The sequence below is a fragment of the Mya arenaria genome, chromosome 15 (assembly GCF_026914265.1).
Source record: "Mya arenaria isolate MELC-2E11 chromosome 15, ASM2691426v1".
NCBI classification, from domain to species: Eukaryota; Metazoa; Mollusca; class Bivalvia; order Myida; family Myidae; genus Mya; species Mya arenaria.
In genome coordinates this window covers 28,296,611-28,314,700 of record NC_069136.1, presented here as the reverse complement: position 1 = coordinate 28,314,700, position 18,090 = coordinate 28,296,611, and the positions used below count along the sequence as shown (strand labels likewise).

Below are 18,090 nucleotides of genomic sequence, written 5' to 3'. Positions count from 1 at the left end.
AACGTATGTAAATCTAATGGATCTTTCTATTTCACTTGTCGGATATGTACTTTTAAATTATTACCTTTTTATTTTTGTGATGACTTACACTATATTCATGATAGAATTCTGTCAGATTTACATGACAATATGGAGAGTTTTACTGAATCGTGTAGTAATTTTAACTGCTTTGAACTTGAATGACTTCCTTTTATTCATTTCAACATACGATCACTATTACCAAAGTGGCCAGAAGTGAGACATTTAATATCAAAGTATAGAATTGCAGCCATAGCGTTTTCAGAGACCTAGCTGGACAATGCCGGAAATTAAAATTCAAGGATACAACGTAATCAGAAACAAACATATTTTGTTGATATTTTTGAAAATGTTTTATCTATGGTTAGATCTGACACAGAATGGTACATCCTAGGTGATTTTAATATTTGTTTTGTTTTTTGCCAAGAAATCAGCTCTTTTTAAAAGGTTTCAACAAGTTCTAAATATCTTTAATTTAAAACAGATCATAAATGACCCTACCAGAATCTTGGAGTCCTCCTCTTTTATGTTAGATCACATTTTATGTAGCCATCAAGATCACCATTTGAGATATATATTTAATAATTTATGTTAAAGCTGCACTCTCACAGATTGAACGATATGGAAACTTTTGTTGTCTTGGAACGAGCCATTCTTGCGAATATCAATGGAAACCAGTCATGTAAGACTAAAAAAAGAGATCGCAGATTTTTATATTTAAGTTCAAAAACTGATGTTTTATGCATTTTTCTTAAACCGTTAGCCATAAAAAATGTTTTTCGAACGGAAATAGATAAATCTACGATCTTATTTTTTTGTCAACAATCTTTGTCATTGGTTTGCAGATATTTACGCAAAAAAATGTTCTTTCAAAGACAACTTTTTTTCTAAAAAGTGGTAAAATTTGTATAACTGTGAGAGTGCAGCTTTAGTGTGAATGTGTGCTTGTGCGTGTGTGCGTACGTATCTTTCAGCGTAAACGTACGTTCATGTGCGTGTGCGTGTGCGTGTGTGTGTGTGTGTGTGTGAAATATATCAATCCTTCACATATGATATTATTGAAACGATTCAATGTTTTCGTTTATAATTAGTGCAACTCTTATTAAATAATTTTGTCATAACGTCAACAGAAAGAGAAGCATTAAACACATTACGCAATGCATAATCATCTAAGTGTGTGTTTATGTTAACGCCGGTGTAACTCTCAATTTTGACCACAGCAGTCATTTTTTCTGTTTAACGTGTTAACGGATCAGTATTGAACTGACCCCGGCCGTTAATTAATGTCCCATCGTTGCGTGAAAAATGACCCTTTGAAAGTTGATCAAGGGTTATATTCACTATTTAACTTAGTCAATCAAATGGCCATACGCTGGCGACGGATTTGTATATATATTTTTGTGTAGAAGAGAGTTAAATGTGCCTGTCTAATTTGTTTCTTTTGGTAAAGTTACCTAGTAATCTCATAATTACTTTCGCGAGTTTTAAATCAGTCACGTGTTTGAAGGTGTTTGGTCATTTTTTGGTGGAAAATTTAAATTGAAAGTCAGGTGTTCAGATTGAAGAATATCTTACTTGTACTTGCTTTATTCAATCTTCGGAAAGTCAGTGTTTGTTTTTTTAATCATTTATGTCATTATTTCAAATCGCATTGTTGGGAATCTGATGTGCATTTCGCAGATTTTAGTTTAAACATACATGTTCATGAGTATAATCTGTGATATATTGTCATTTTGAAGGTCTGGTTTAAATTACTAAGTCGTATTGTCATCCTTTATCTTTTTCAGAAGAGCTGGGTATTTCTGCACAAGGGGCACGTTGACTGTACATAGCAGCGTAAACATAGTGACGTCTGGCGTCCAGTGAAATGTTCTTGCGTGTTAGATATGCAGTTTTCAACAGATATGTGAGTAAAACAGCCAATTGTGATTGCTATTCAGAAATTGCAGTCAACTTTTTTTTATCTTGTGTCAATTTTGTTTTTGAAGGACTTGCAGTTTTGTTTTATCATTTGTGTACATGGATGTTGATCTTTTTGTTTATTCAGAAAAAAGAAGACGACTATTAATTTAATATTACACGTAATATACATTTCAGGAAGACCTATATTCACATATATATGTATGTGTTTTTTGTATTGGTGTAGGTTCTCTGATTTACTCGCGTTAGTTTCGGTGTTGAAGTGGTGGGACATATTATTTGCTTTAACCCAGTGTGGACATACCACGTGGTTTGTGACGTCACATTTAGTTATAACGTGAAGTAAAATACCGCTCGACTCAAAAAGGATTATCGCTGTAAGTGTGTTATTTTTATATCACTTTATAAAACCTAGCGGAGGCTAAGCGGAAAAATGTACACTACACTCGGTTACTAAGCGGCATGTTGAGTAATTTATAGTTTTTTCAAAAATCGTGGGCAAATGCTGAAAATGGACAAAATATTGTTTGTTATGACGAGAAGCAAATTACGTTTCTGGTCCAAAAAGTTGTTTATATATATATTCACCATGTTTGCCTTTAAACGGAAGTCCCGGAATGCATATTCTATCCTCAGGATATATACATACCTACAAATAAGGCATACCGTATATTGTTGTGATCTGGGAACCAGTCACATTATTCATTTATGATAACCAGTCTAATAGAAGCTGATGTAGGGAACCAGCTAGCAGGAGACAGACTTTGACTGACCACGACTGAGACCTGACGGACTTATTACTTCTTGACGATCATCTTATATCCATCATCATCCGATACATAGATTCGACGCTAGTGCTCATCTTTATCAGGTATGTTCGTATGGATATTAGTTATTATGTCGGGATCACAATAATGGCGCTGCGACTTAAACTGGTACATTTTACCTGCGTTTAAATTGTTGCCAAAAAGTCTCAATTTTGTGGTTGGCAGCCATCTTGAAAATTTGTGTTTCAAGATTTTCAAATCATTATATTGCAATTATTTCTCAATGACATGTTGAGAATACATTGGATGTATGGTATATTTATGAATTGCAATTGATTTGGACCAACTTTTGATATTTTGGTCCGTTATTTCAGGATTTAATATTCTGAATCTGATACTTTCACTTTCACTTTGAAATTTATCGGAACAGGCTTCCGTTTTATTTTCAATTGTAATATTGCAATAACTGTTCAGTGTAATGCTGAGATTACATTGAATCATTGAATTGTGTATAACATGCAATTGAAATAGACCAATTATTGGCCTTTTTGTATCATAATTTGGAATTTGAAATTTTGAAATTAGCCGGGAGATTTTCCGTTGAATATTTCTATTTCATCTATTTTGTTTGCACTAAAAATTGTTTACTGACATATTTTTTATGCATGTCTTGTAGAATTAGTGCGTATTTCATGCATATTACATTCCGACGTTAACCGGAAGTGACGTTTCATTGACCGGAAGTGGCGTGTTCATCGCCATAAGTTGGGGAATATTCAGCTCTCCTATACCTGAGGGCGCCAGTTGCTGACTTTTGACGGTGAAGTAAGTCAGTTAAACTAAACATCACATCCAAATTGTTGGATATTGGATGTCTGACAAATTAGAAATAATTGTCGGTGAATACTACTATGTTAAAGAATCCAACTATTGGATATAATAATTTTCACTAAATACTTCTGTGTCAAAACAACGACAACAAGTGTCTGATATAATAATCGTCACTTATTAACTAGGGTGTACTACCCTGTGTCAAAGATCCAACTATTGGATATACAACAATTGTCACTTAATTCTAATGTGTAAAAACAACAAGTGTCGGATATAATAATTGTCTATATAAGTTTCCAAAGTGTTTGGAAAAGCTATAAATATAGATTAAATATTGAATTACCAAGAACTTGGTATATATGTATTCTGTAGACAAATAATGCAAGCTGGGGAGAAAGAGTTTTACAGAGTGCTAGTTATTTATACCAATTATTTGGTAATATTCATAATGGATGAATATAATGAATTGACAGTTTAACCATAAAAGAAATTTTTTCAAGAAGAAGTGGATTGTTCCTAAGTTCTTAGGAAACACGTAGGTATTTTGAAATTGTGATTTTATAACGATAATAAATATAAGTAGTCAAACTGAATTAGGTTGTATTCTTTGAGAAAATAAAATCATAAAAAGGGTGTTAACTTATGCAATCATTAATTATTTAACATATTAATGAAAACTAATAAAGGTACTATATCTGCTTCTGGGAATAAGAATTTATTCCAAGAAATTGGATTTTCACCTTAAAAACAGCATTTGATTTAAGTTTGCTATCCGTTACAAGCGTATCTATAATAAAGATTCCAAGTAATTTGGAAAGTAATGAGATGAAATGAAAATAGCCAAAGGTTTAAATACAACTAAGCATTTTAGGATAAGGGTTAATTTGGTGAAAAGGGGGAGATGTTTAGGGTTGTATTAAATTAAAGAACTATGAATGAAGCAAGTGAAAAAGTAAGGGAGGCACAAAAGTTCAAAGCCACAAAGTTCTAATAATTAAACTGTAGGAAACGCATCAAGGGACTCATGGCATATTCAGTTCCTCTTGTTGGTACATTACCACTAGTGTATCCATCAATGCAACCAACATGTGCGTACCAATCCCATCTACCATTTCAACCACCCAATCCATATCCAATGGGTTCATTTCCGACTATGATGCCGCCTTGGATGTATCCATATCCCATGAATCCATACATGATGCACCCACAAATGCAACAAGGCCTGGGAATGAATGGCATGTGCCCAGGTTACATGGGTTATCAGCCAGGGTACCAATGTGTACCAAATGCTGGTTTCATGAATGGGGTTAGGAATAATGAACCTAATAACTTGAGCAGTGTACATGAGGAAATACCTCAAAGTAAAGTTCAGAACCCGATTTCGGGTACGTTAAGGGATAGTGGAGAAAGTATTGGGGTTATGAATTATGAACCTAATAACTTGAGCAGTGTTCATGGGGAAATGCTTCAGAGTAAAATTAAGAACCCGATGTCGGGTATGTTAAGGGATAGTGGAGAAAATACTTGTATAAGTGATGCCCAGGATAGATTGGACGATTTAGATAGAGGGCCCCACTTTGACAATTTGGGTAAATGTGGGGATAGAGAAAGTAACTCCCGAACAACAAATGGTAATGTCCGGGAAAGAAGGTCCCAATTTGATGATTTGGGTAGTTCTGGGGCTGTAGAGAGTGACTCCCGACCCACCTATGGTAATGTTCGGGAAAGAAGGTCCCAGATTGATGATTTGGTTAGTTCTGGGGCTAGAGGAAGTGACTCCCAAATAACAAAGGGTAATATCTGGGAAAGAGGGTCCCAATGTGATGAATTAGGTAGATTAGGAGCTGGTGAAAGTAAATTCCGACTTTCGGAGAGAAATGGCCTGGACACAAAGTCCACGGGAGACAAACTATCACATCAGTTTAGGTACAAGGAAATAACCCAAGACCAAACATGTGATGAACGTGCCATAAGAGAGAGGCCAGCTACTGTGGCACAAGTAATGGACAAAATGACTTGCTTGTGCCAAGGGTCTAAACCCATAAAGAAGGTGTCAGCAGAGAAAAGCGTAGCTGCGGTCGCTCAAATGTCCCAAAGTAAGATGCTTGAAATCTCAAACATATCCAGACATATTGGACTAGATTATTTGAACTGGGAGAGAGTAAAATCAAAGGTACTGATGTTACGCTCAATTTCAGCAAGTAAGCGATGTTTTCAATATGCACGAATGGGGCATTTCCAATCAGATTGTCCTGAACATCATCAGGTTAGGGTTAAAATAAAGTTGCAAGGAAAGCTTATTGTGGAAAGCTAGAAAGGGTTGTTGGTAGTAGTTTTTATCTCAAGTGCAATATTGATATTTCATGAATACAACACTCAACAGTTCAGTTCAATGTTTTATCAACAGTTTATGTTTTAACAGCAATGTCCAACAAATAAACTGCATATATACCACTTCAAGAGAAACACTATCAACAGTACATGTTTTATCAACACTAAATGTCCAACAAATAAAAGCATATACACCACGTCTAGAGCAACACTTTATTCAAAACATTCACCCATAATAAATGTCTAAATTAATAAAAAGGGGGAGAACTGTAGAAAATAACATTAAACAAATCAAAGCACTGAAAGCACTTAAAATAAGTTCAAGATTACCAAGCATGATATAAGGAATCATGATAAATTATTTTACAGAAAGTTTATTATAAATGAACTTATATAACTAGAATTTATATTGCTGCAGACGCTATTGATAACGCTATATGATTAAAAGCGAAGTGTATTGAGTTGCAATTAGGTGTTCAGAATTATTTAAAATAAAAACCTGAAGACGTTATAATTGTTATATGACTTCATCACAAACAGAGATTAAATGTAGGATACACTGTGATAAATGTAAGGATATGTTTTTATGAGCGCTGTGTGAATGATAGAGGAGAGGAGTGGGTGACTTTGAGTATGTATGATTGTACGGCTTGCGAGAAGGAGAATAAGGGCATCTCAGGATAATGGAATTTGATTTAACTTTACAGGATGACAGATTCCGAGTCTTTGGAAGGGAGCCCAAAAAGGTCATGGAAAGAAACAGAACGGATAATTCCAATTAATCCCGATGATATTGTACGGGAAATGGAAACCTTATGTTCTCGCAAAGTACAGATGCCATCTGCCAAATTATTGATCTTTCAATTAGGTTTGGTCAAGGACCAAGAAAAGATTAATAGGATTGTTACAGAACAATGTCAGATTGCACAGAGTCGTAGAAATTTTCCAAACAAAGGGTCAAAGGTGCGTATCAATGACCAATCGTGTCCACTGTCTTGTGGGGCTTTCAGAAATCTTCGTCAACACGTTGAGGATCATCATCTTCCAAAACAATTTCATCAAAAGAACATGAACAATTCCCAAATGCATAATTTTAGGCTTGAAAGTTTGTTTTGGCTCGCGGAGAAAATTGTTAGCAAACGTAGTATTGTCAAACTCTATCATTATTGTCAAAAAACAATTTGGATTTCCAGGAATGTTCCTATTACAGATGAAGTGAAGGAGTGGTTAGAATTATGGAAAGAACTTGAAAATTGGGATTGTCCCAAACATTTCCAGTTTAACCCAATTAATTCTTGGGCACTGGTTGGACATTGGAGGATCCTTTTAGAACTTATCCAAACTCTGTCAGTTGAAGATAGGCATCAATTTCGTAGAAACATGCCAGACACTCTGGAAGTTACTCTAACTGAAGGAAAAAGAACAGTGCATTCTACAAACACAGACGACGCTGCAGTCCAACTTTCTACTCGTTCGTCTACAGTACAACCAATTTCTATAAACACTTCAACGGCACCGGTTCAACAAGTCAGTTCAGTGCCAACAAATTCTGAAGCCATGGACAACAATTTTTCTGTTCAACAAGAGATTCCAGTGCCAACCAAACCTAAAGCCATGGATAGTCATTTCCATTTAGACCGCTCACTGTTCAAACTAAATTTAAACAAGTTCAGCTCTACCCAAGATTTGATAAATGTGTCTGTGGGTTCAATTCCAAGAAATGAAGTGGAAGTAGTAGGTGGAATAGCCAATTTTTGCGATCCCAAACACTTTTTGGGAGATTATACACATCTTGGGCATGGTTTTTCAGCCTCGGTAGGAATACATCCACGGAACGTTTCATCCATTGACAGTTTACCGTCAATTCTTTGTAAGTTAGATCAACAATTAAAACTTGCCAATGTTGTGGCTTTGGGTGAAGTAGGATTGGATCATACGGAACCAGAGGAGAAGTGGGAGAACCAAGAGAAGGTGTTGGTAGAAGATTTAAGTTTGGTCTCAATCCGGACTCCCGTGATTCTACATATAAGAGATCAAAGGGACAAAGAACCTGGAGAATTATACCGAAGATGTTTGAATCTCATCAAAACTAGTGGGAACACTGCCAGAAATCAACCTTTTCATTTACATTGCTTTACTGGTACAACTGAGACCATGAGAAGTTGGCTGTCTGAATTTCCCAATACTTATTTTGGGTTTACTGGAATGATCTGGTTCTTTGACAATTATCAGCAAGCAGCACTGCAGAAAGTACCACAGAATCGGTTATTAATTGAAACGGATTCTCCATATCTGAAAATGTCAAAAGCTGCAAGTATGAACAATCCCAAATTCATTGGGGATGTAGCTGCTGAAATAGCCAAATGTCGGAACTCGACCGTAAAAGACATATGTAGCATGACTATGGAAAATACCAGACGTTTATACAAATTATAAACGACAAGGAGATTGGAAGACAAATAAGCCATAACTCAGATTCGTTAAATAACATTCAATTTCTTTGTACTATAACCCAATGGTTGGGTCAAACTTTTATATTTTATTTGCATATAGCTCAATATGTGTATGGGCAGTTATGCATGGTAATTAGTAATCAATATTATGTGATAACCCAATGGCTGGGTAATTTTCAAGTGAGTAATACTCAGTTGACATTCATTTATTTATATATATGTAGATATTTGTAAATATCAAACATTTTAGTTAATGGGGTATCATCCAATGGTTGGGTGTTTTTAAGTGATCTTTTTAATGAGAATTTGGGAAGTTTTCACAAATAATAATTTCCCAATTGGTTGGGTATATTTTAGCTTTGTCAAATTGACATAAGGCTTATTTACTATTTTCATATATCTAGATAGATAATGAAACATCTTAAAAAATAGAAGGGGGAGGTGTGTTGTGATCTGGGAACCAGTCACATTATTCATTTATGATAACCAGTCTAATAGAAGCTGATGTAGGGAACCAGCTAGCAGGAAACCAGACAGACTTTGACTGACCACGACTGAGACCTGACGGACTTATTACTTCTTGACGATCATCTTATATCCATCATCATCCGATACATAGATTCGACGCTAGTGCTCATCTTTATCAGGTATGTTCGTATGGATATTAGTTATTATGTCGGGATCACAATAATATAGAAATATCAAATGTTTGTATTTTGTTATGACGAAAAGCAAAACCTATTTGGTTATGACGAAAAGCAGTTTAAATGAACAATTACCGACCTCTCTCAATCTTGCAATGAGCCCATTTTAAACCTGTTTTGCAATGAGTATCGGTTATGTTTTACAGCAATTAAAAGACATATACATATATGACAACTACATGTCACTGCTAAGTATGTCACTCAATTTATTGATCAGAAAACTTTATGATTCCAACAACACGTTGCATGTTCTTCATAAGCTTGTCTGGTATTTTTTGACAAAAATGGAGTTTATGTGTCGTCGGAAGGTTAGAGGTGCACCTACATGTAGTTCACAATAATTGTGTTTCAATTAAAACCCTTAAAACAATTGAATGTAAGTTAACCAAACGTTCATTGAAGTAAACGTTGCCATTTTGTCTTTTTTCATTATCAAACTTGATTAAATGCATATTGATAGGCATATGTTAAAGTGGATACGTCAGTGATAAACCTTGATGTCGAACAACTGAAGCAAGCCATGTGTATCGGCACAATATAGATGGTAAATGATTTAATCAAATAAAATGTTTTCTTTTTTCAGAATGATGCGGCCTCCCCTTGCCATGGGGAAGCGCTGCAGGCGAGCAAAGAAAAAACAAGGGGGAGGACGTAATTTCGTTTCATGCAAACATTAAGTGAGAATTTTTTTTCAAGGCAAACAAAATGGCGGATTTAGAATGAAAAGTACTGATTCAGGAACCAACTTTTGCCTGGTAAGTGGACGTTTTCTTGAAATTTTGAGTGTACGCGTCCAGTATGTGGCAAAAAACATCTTAGTTAGGTATCATAACTTTAAAGATAAAAAAGTTATTGAAAAGATTGTGGCTTAGGAGGCAAAGTGTACAAATAAACGTGTTGATTTTATCCACAATTTTTCGTATTTTCTCGGCAAATATGGCATATCGATGCATGTTGTAACTGTGCTTGCATGTATGTCTTCCTATTTTCAAAACTTCATGGTTATTGCTCGACTGTACACTTTTCCTGGACGATTTTTTGTGTCGCCTGAAAAGACGACATATAGGGGTTACTTTTGTCGGCGGTGTCGGCGGCGGCGGCATCGGCGGCGGCGGCGTCCGCGTCCCATTTTCGCTTGTCCGGGGTATATCTCCTAAACTATTAGTGGTATCAACTTGAAACTTCATATGTAGATAGATCTAATTGAGGGCAAGTGCAGAGCACAAGAACTGTTACTCTTGCTTCCATATTTTTTAAAGTTATTGCCCTTTGTTATTTTTCATGCTTAAAGTTTTGTCCGGGGCATATCTTGTAGAATATAAGAGGTATCAACTTGAAACTTCATATGTAGATAGATCTCATGGAGGGCAAGTGCAGTGCACAATAACAGTAACTCTTGCTTTCTTAGTTTTAAAGTTATTGCCCTTTGTTAATTTTCATGCTTAAAGTTTTGTCCGGGGCATATCTTGAAGAATATAAGAGGTATCAACTTGAAACTTCATAGCTAGATAGATCTCATTGAGGGCAAGTGCAGTGCACAATAACAGTAACTCTTGCTTTATTAGTTTTAAAGTTATTGCCCTTTGTTAATTTTCATGCTTAAAGTTTTGTCCGGGGCATATCTTGAAGAATATAAGAGGTATCAACTTGAAACTTCATAGCTAGATAGATCTCATTGAGGGCAAGTGCAGTGCACAATAACAGTAACTCTTGCTTTCTTATTTTTAAAGTTATTGCCCTTTGTTAATTTTCATGCTTAAAGTTTTGTCCGGGGCATATCTTGAAGAATATAAGAGGTATCAACTTGAAACTTCATAGCTAGATAGATCTCATTTAGGGCAAGTGCAGTGCACAATAACAGTAACTCTTGCTTTCTTAGTTTTAAAGTTATTGCCCTTTGTTAATTTTCATGCTTAAAGTTTTGTCCGGGGCATGTCTTGAAGAATATAAGAGGTATCAACTTGAAACTCCATAGCTTGATAGATCTCATTGAGGGCAAGTGCAGTGCACAAGAACCGTAACTCTTGCTGCCATATTTTTAGAGTTATTGCCCTTTATTAATTCGCATGCTTAGGTTTTGTCCGTGTCTCCTCTGAAACTACCGGTCTGGATAGCAGAGATGCTCATTTCACACCTGAAAACGTATTAATCCATTATCTTCAAATTATTTCTCAATGTCATTGACTTCAGTATTTATTGTGCTCATTTTTGCTTATATAACCAATTGCTTGCTCCTGGCTTAACGTTTGTTGACAGTAAATAATTCGTCAGGCGACACATCTGACTCGCGGAGTTCTAGTTTTTTTTTAAGAATATCTGAATGCATCATCTGTTGTCTGTGAATAGCGAATATGTAAATTTTTAATGCATAATTCATTTTTAAATTCCAAACACTCCATTACAGTTGGGGACTTGACCCAGCAGCTCTTCTTCCCCCATCATGCCCAGCAGACTCCAACATTTTTCAAAGCTCCACAGAAATGTGATGCCTGGAAATTGGCTGTCTTTGGAGTATGTGCAGAAGGCTCAGGTACATTGTAGATCTTAAAAACTGAGCTCATGTATTATTCAACTGTGTAAATAGACTTTTTTTTCTTCAACTTTTTATTTACTTTGAGTCAATTTTTTACTTGCTTCCTGTTGTTCCTAAATTGAGATGAAATACATGTGCGCAGTGCAGTTCAAAAGATTTATGTCGTAATGTTAACATACTTTTAAACATTTTATTCACTGTAGTACCATAGGTCAATGTCATTATGTTAATGTAGTAACATTTTAATAACTTTTTTCTAATTGACATGCGCATGTATCTGTTGTAGGGCTACATATGCGGATTTAGATATCTAGGATAGCCATTAGGAGCTCCTTGGCCATTTTCCATTGAAAACAACCTCAGATGTTCATGGACGGTTTACAAGGTCTGATATCTTTACATTTAACTATGCTGCAATAAAATCACACTGTAATTTAAATTTTCAATTCAGCAGTTAAATTTTATGATGTTTCTTATGGGAATCATAATTCTTAATGCAATATTTTTATGCACTTTAATCAATTTAAACGTAGATGTACAAAATACACATTAAAACACTACACTCTATTTAAACTATTATATAAATTGTTTATGAATTACTTCTACAGATGTACTGGCAAACAACGAGCTATTTTTTATGAAAAATGGCCGAGGAGTTCCAAATGCAATGATGGCAGGAAATACAAAGTTCCACCTGGATCTACACTGGAGCACTTCAGTCCATAGTAGGTTAATAGTAGTTCCCCAAAAGACTTGCGATTCACTTTTGTTTTAGCCTTAGTGTTGTTGTTGTTGTTGTTGTTGTTAGTAACTAACCTTGGTCAAAACTTAAATACTGTTGAAAATATTTGAATACAGTTTTGTTGACATGTTGCCAGAAGAATTATGTAGATGTGTAGCAAGAACCGTAGCTGTGTTTTAAGTAATTTTTTTATTAGTTTAATTCTTGAAATGAACAAAATAAGCAAACCCTCCTATGATTTCAGATGGAAAATCAAATGCTGAGCTGATAGGAGAAGTGGCTGCGACTGTGACCAGCTCATCAAGGAGTGGCCTTAACATTCTCCAACTTGTAGCTGATGCCTGAAAACCAGTCGAGCTCTTCAATCGGAAACACTACCTTATACAACTGTTTTTCAAGCTATAGAAAAACATCTCGAAATAACACCATTTTGTACTGAAGGTATGATAACATAAAATATTTCATATCACCATTTCTTTAAGCTTACATTTATAAGCATTCAATATTAGATTTCAATTTCCCAAGATGTTTAAATGAACATAGTTAGGCCCCAATTTCTCGAAACTTCTTAAGCTTAACAGCCTTATTTCAATAATTCAAAATGCATGCTGAAATTGAATTTTTATAAATGAAAATGGTTAATTGTGATTATCATGAACATAACTCCTATCTTAAGTATAAAAACTCTTAAAGTAGTAAATATTATGCAAATTATTGGGAACAAAAAAATAGTGAGCTTAGTTTAATCCTGTTATAAGGGACTTAAGAAGTTTTGAGAAAATGGGGCCTGCTGTTTAACATCATTTTAATATATTATAACTAGTCAAGTAATTTCCCACCTGGTCAAACATACTTTCATGATTTTTGTTTTAAAACCGGTACCTGATTCAGTATATAAAAACAAATAAGTAACATTTTGCTGTTTTACATAAAAATGATCAATTTGTCTTGAATTGTACTCGTCCTAAATCAACAGTATGAGCCGTTTTCCTCTTGTCCTAAGACGGCATTGGACCTTCCAAACCTAATTTTAAAACAGCATCCCATTCATGTTTTTTAACTCTTTTAATAAGATTTTGCTCAGCTTGTAAAATGGTTATCTTCTTTTTTTGTTGTGATAAACTTTTTACGAAGTATTAAGACTTATTTCATAGTAGTTTGGTGTTGGGGATGACATTCAGCCTATCGGCTTCAGGCAACAGTTCAGATGTCACCCCCTTCAGTGACCTTGGGGCAACAGTTTTGACTGTTACCCAAAATAACATGAAATTAATGTATACTGAACACAAGTTCTTGTTATTCTTTTGTGGAATTTTGTCGGTTTTAAATATGTTTTATCAATCCATAATTTCAGCAGATGGACCCAGATTTGAGCAGTGCAGAGAGATTGCTGAATCATATGCTGTGGAGTACAACTAATGCTTCATTGTTGAAAATTGGAGGAGTTGCCTGAACTCCCATGCGAAATCTGCACCAAGGGAATGGATCTTGAACAACAGTGATATTTACACGGGAAAATAAGGAAATACTTCAGAATTGACAATAATAAAGACAAAGCTTACCCTAGACCGTCTCAACCAAAGCAGTGAACACACTGTAACCTTTTCTTCTTACAATTTGTTTTAATATATCTGTCATACAACTGATGTATGAAATATGTTTTCAACTATAATACTGTTCTCTATTGAAGGTTGTCTATTGTAACTAACAACTGACATTTATTGTATTATTCACCTGTGAACTTTTTACAAAATTCCCTGGATAGCTTATCTTTAAAGATACTCTCTTACTCTTAAATAAGATATACCACATTTAATACAAATGTTTTTGTATACCATAAAGGTCAATAACATGTCAAACACAATTTTAAGTTCTTATGAAGGATACACAGTTAAGTTTTAAGGAAACCTGCAGAAAACATGATTTATACATTATAAGTGGATAGTAGATCACAATCTTTTAGCACTCAACAGTAATTAAATATTTTTTGCTTTTTTAGCTGTTTAAATAATACATGGTTTTAATCATGTTATCAGTAATTAATATTTTTCATAAATGCAAATATGTAGTATAAAGTAGTTAAGTATTCAAAATTTACATATGTTATTCGTGTATATGAATTGAATTTGAACAATGGTGTCACTTTAATGTAATTTCTGTAAACTTTTAATGTCTGCCTGGATCATTAATTTGAAATCCATTGTTTGACCAGGATTATAAGATTGCTTAACTGCAATGTCAAAACAAAACATGTATAATATATATTTAAATGTGTATTTAGTTTTGTCATGGTAACATTTCAGTTTGTTTTCTTTATCAAAATGATTATTTTAACTATAACTTTGTATCTTAGTAAAATAGGTATACAACATAAGAACACTTCAGAAAAAGAAAGGTTATTAGGACTTTCCTGTAGAATTCGGAGCTCCTGGGCCATTTTTATCGAAAACAACCTCAGATGTATTTGGACGGTTTACATATTCACAGAGTTGCACATTTAAGTCTGCTGCAAGAAGATCGCTAGTAATTTTATTTAGCAGTAAAACTTTATGACCTAACTCTTGTGAATCTTAATTATGTTTGCAATAATACACTTCACTGGCAATCAATTTAAACAATAAATACAACTCTTAAACACTACTTTTAATTAATGACATAATTAAAAAAAAAATATTTCAACTGATGTACCGCATTACATCCAAGGTTGTTTCGATAAAAATGGCCGAGGAGTTCCGAATTTTCCTGTTGTTGATAGAGATTGATTTGTGAAATAAAATTACCATTACTTTATCATTTAATTTATTTGATTTTCTATATTCGTCTTTAAAATCGTTGAAAATTGAGTTCTAACTGACTTATTGGGAAAGGTGTTAAGTGTATTGTTTTTTTACTAAGTTTGGTAAAAAAAAGAAAGGAATTATATTGTGTATAATGAGTATAGCTACAAATTGCATAAATACCAGAACAAACCTGTTAATTGTATTACTATTTCTGAATCTTTGGGATGTAGTTTTTTTGTACAACAATGATCCACTCTAGACATGATTGAACACATGTCTAAACATATAATTCATCACAAAAGTAAACAGGGTTCCCACGGTCAGGAAAAAGGTTGTTTTTTGAAAAAAAAAGAAATAGTACAAGGAGGTAAGGGTTGGCTATGGGGAAGGAAGGAGGCCAAGATCTTAAGTACATTTCATGCTCATAATGACCTGTATGTGTGGTTTTGAGCATGAGAATTGGACAGAGATAATTGCAATTTAGTCAGGGAAAAGTCAGGGAATTTTGCTTTCCATCTTTGTGGGAACCTTGGTAAAGTCTTTGCATGTAATTAAAGCGTTTTATGTCACCTGATGTATGGTCAGTCGAGTGGAAAGGTGGACTTATGCAAAGGGTTTAATTGTATTGGTCATTTTTGTGCTAGACTTAGAAGTTATCTTGATTTTATTCAAATTTGAGTTGTTGAATGTTGGCACAAAGATGTTTAATGCATTTAATGTAATAGGAAAGGAAATTATAATAGGAAAGTTGTTAAATTCATTGAGAACGTTTTTATAAACATGTGAATCGTTGGTTAGAAAAAAGGAAAGGTCACGTAATTTAGATATTTAAAAATGTATTGTTGAATAATGAATGAAATACGGATACATTTTGATCTCATAGAAAATATGAATGAATTTTGAAGCATTATGGTATTCTGAGGTACAGTTTTCCAGAGTTATTTTACAAATAGTTGAAGTTTTGATCTCTGGTTTTTACCCTGTCTTGGAATATCATTTTTTGTATAATATTGTATTATTCGAACATTGTATATACCGTAGGTGTTGTATGGTAACAATTTTTGGTAAATATGTATATTTGTGATTTAAAGTCTGCCATAGAAAAGTAATTTGATCGCAAGTCTTGCTCAAAGCAACAAATGTGTTTGCGTTTAGTTGTATTAAGACATAACTATAACAATATAAGTATTATTACACATACTCTTTCCTTTTAGTTGGTATTTCTAAAATGACTGCCTATACTTTTGTAATTGGTGTAGATTTTTAATGCCTATACTTTTGTGATTGGAGTGTTTTTTAAATGCCTAGCTAGTCCCAATTTATCGAAACTTCTTAAGCATAACAGACTTTGTTAAATGAAGCCAAAATTCATACTTGAATTGGATTTTGATACATGAACAATGGTTAATTGTAATTGACAATTCCTATTTAAAGTATAAAAATCCTCAAAAGAAGTAAATATAATGCTAATTATTATAAAACAAAAATAGTTAGCTTAGCTTAGTCCTGTTATAAAGGATTTAAGAAGTTTTGAGAAATTGGGGCGATCATGTTTGTTTTTCAAGTATTTTTTTAATGCCTTTATTTTTGTTGAGTAGTTTTTTTAAGATCTCTAGTCTGATCCCTGATGTGTTGCATATTGTATCGCATTTTATTGGCGTTACCATGGTAACATTGTTAATATCAATGACAATGAAAGTATTGCAATGGTAACTTTGTTAAAATCAATGAAAGTATTATCATGATATTACTAGAAATGTGTCACTACTAAGATTATGTTATTTTGTGTATGATATAATTATATAACTTCAAAATATATGAAGTCATGAAAAACATGTTTTCTTGGATTATTATCTCTAGAATTCGCCACATATAATAATCTTTACATTATTTGTAATAAAGACTATGCCATAATCGTGAAGGTTTCTTTAAAATCAATCAGCACTGCGCCATATATAACAGTCTGCACCATGTGTTTTTTGGGTCATGCACCATTTATAAAAACGAGCCAGGTCACAGGTGGCTTCCATCAGCATGGTTTCCATGTCCAAAACCTTTGGCCAAATCTGGACTCTATTGTATAAGGCCTAATGATGCATGTTGTCGGCAGGGTTATCTTAGACTAAAGTAGTGAACAAAAACTCATGGCCAATTTTTCTTTTTATTCATGCTTCGGAAAACCCCAGGTTATATGATTAGGGTATGCTGATGTTGGCCTTCTTATGTTTGCATCTTCGTCTTCGTCTCCTTCCATCCATAATTACCCAGCACGTACATTGTGCACTTAAGATAACATGCCGTTTTATTAATCAGAATACACAAAAATGCAATGACGCTAAAAAAGAGGTGTTGCACAAATTCAGACTGATATGTGAAGTGAATCCACGTGACAGTCAGTGCAGCTGTTTTGGGGACATTTTTTAAGATGACAACTCTTGAAAAACAACAGCATTGTTAATGTTAGTTTATCAAGTTCAGTTTTGAGGACTGTCTGCACCCGCTGGCTGCATTGTGGCTTGACCACACTGTGGCTTGACCATACTGTGATGTCATAACGACTTAAATGGTGTTTTAATGCCATATGTGACATGAAAGAGAAGTGACTGCTAAAAGAAGTGACATCAGTCACATCCAGACATTGGAAGACTAGAAGAAACAGAGTGATGTACAAGAGATCAGAGTGCAATAAAATTCATTAATCTTTGCAAAGAGACATCTTGGTTCTTTAACATATGCTTTGCGTAAAGCACCTATACACTGGGTTACAACTTTCCTGGGTTGAACCAGTTACAAAGTGAGTGCACAATTGTTTTCGTTCTAGAGTTAAAATGCATAGTACTGGGCAAGGTAGCTATTAGTACCATATTTTGACCTCTTTAGGTTCTACATGGCCAGGGTTTGAACCCCTGACCTTCCACACCCAAAGCAACACTCTACCAATGAGCCATCTGGGCAGTAAAATTAAACGCATAAATAGTGTGTAAGTTTAATTAAACACGCACTCGCAAAGC

At 34.3% G+C, this 18,090-nt stretch overlaps 1 long non-coding RNA gene across 1 annotated transcript; it reads left to right on the top strand.

Annotated features, from left to right (window-relative positions):
• The first annotated feature begins 2,700 nt into the window (after window positions 1–2,700).
• On the top strand, window positions 2,701–6,796 carry LOC128219527 (uncharacterized). Its single transcript, XR_008258566.1, has 3 exons — window positions 2,701–2,809; window positions 3,382–3,530; window positions 6,575–6,796. It is a non-coding gene; the product is annotated as an uncharacterized LOC128219527 (long non-coding RNA).
• Window positions 6,797–18,090: the final 11,294 nt, after the last annotated feature.